A 1,579-nucleotide genomic window follows, 5' to 3' on the forward strand; every position below is an offset into this window, starting at 1 on the left:
GGAAGGAAGGAAGGAAGGAAGGAAGGAAGGAAGGAAGGAAGGAAGGAAGGAAGGAAGGAAGGAAGGAAGGAAGGAAGGAAGGAAGGAAGGAAGGAAGGAAGGAAGGAAGGAAGGAAGGAAGGGGAGAGGAAGGAAGGGGAGAGGAAGGAAGGAAGGAAGGAAAGGGAGAGGAAGGAAGGAAGGGAGGAAAGGGAGAGGAAGGAAGGAAGGGAGGAAAGGGAGAGGAAGGAAGGAAGGGAGGAAAGGGAGAGGAAGGAAGGGCAGAGGAAGGAAGGAAGGGAGGGGAGAGGAAGGGGATAGGTCTGTTACCCTGAGATGCACCTTTATCTTCAACCACCCTGCAAATGGGAGACAGGAAATTCTGCAAATGAAGTGTTGGAACCAAAGTGAGAGAACAACCCACACTGCTGAGGATTTGAGCAAATAGAAGGGGTTACAAAGCACTGGACGGGAGCAGCGCCGGCAGGATCCTCCCAAACACGGCGCTGGGTTCCCCCCACTGTGTCCGCACAGACGGGTTGGGGGAATTCAAGCTGTAGACGATGGGGAGATGGTTTGGGTGGCACCGAGCGACCCTTCCCCAACAGCTCGGAGGGCGACGGGAGCAGTGGGAGCAACAGCCCGTCCTCAAAATGAACCCGCAGGGGAGAAACAACCCCCGGGCACTAAAGCAGCCGTTTCCCTGGTGTGAGATCCTCCGGCTCGACGGTGCCGCCGCGTTTCGGCAGCGGGCGATGGACCATCCTCCTCCTCCTCCATCTCCGATTCCTCCCGTTCAGCACAAACCTGCCGGAGGTGGAGCCGCTCCGGCCCCACCAAACCCTGGGGTCTGCCCACCCGTCGCCCCACGCGGCAGCGGGAGATCACGGAGCCGCGGGTGCTCCTCGCACGTGGGTGACTTTGCCTGAAACACCTGGAAATGAGCGGCCACGGACGGTTCCTTCTCGCCGGGACAAGACACTCACCTGTGGATCTGCAGGTCATGAAAAACCCACGAACAACAATAGGACAGAATTTTCAGGATTTCTTCATCAGGGCAACAAGCAAAAAGCCTCGACTTTGCTTTTTCTTGGGGGCAGAACGAAAGGACAGGAGGAGGGAACTTAGAGCCACTTGAACACAGACTGTCACTATTTCCCTATATCAAGAGTTACGTCGCTGGGATAAAACCTGAAACGCGTTATAAATCCGGACGCCCCCTCGCTGATAAAAACGGGCCAAGGAGCAGCAAGAGCTGAGCACGTAGCGCAGCTCATCTCCAAAACACGTTACGAGCGCTTGGTAAAAAGTGTGGGGCTTTTTTGTCCTTTTAAAATTATATTTGTAACTTTTGTTTGGTAAATCGCAGGAAAACGACTGAATTAGAAACCGGTGGAAAAAAGCACAACGCAGGGAGGGTGAAAACAATAAGATCCTGACACTGCAGATTTCAAAGCTGGATCACAACGATCTCAGGGAGGTGCTGGGCTGGATGGTGCGGAGCACGGGGATGAACGAAGGGGAGCGCAGAGAAGCGCGAGGAAACCACATCTGGCAACAGCTGCTGCTCCATCCCCTCACTGACAAATGGACACAAAAC

Source organism: Streptopelia decaocto, assembly GCF_964273445.1.
Source record: "Streptopelia decaocto genome assembly, chromosome: 22".
Lineage (NCBI taxonomy): Eukaryota > Metazoa > Chordata > Aves > Columbiformes > Columbidae > Streptopelia > Streptopelia decaocto.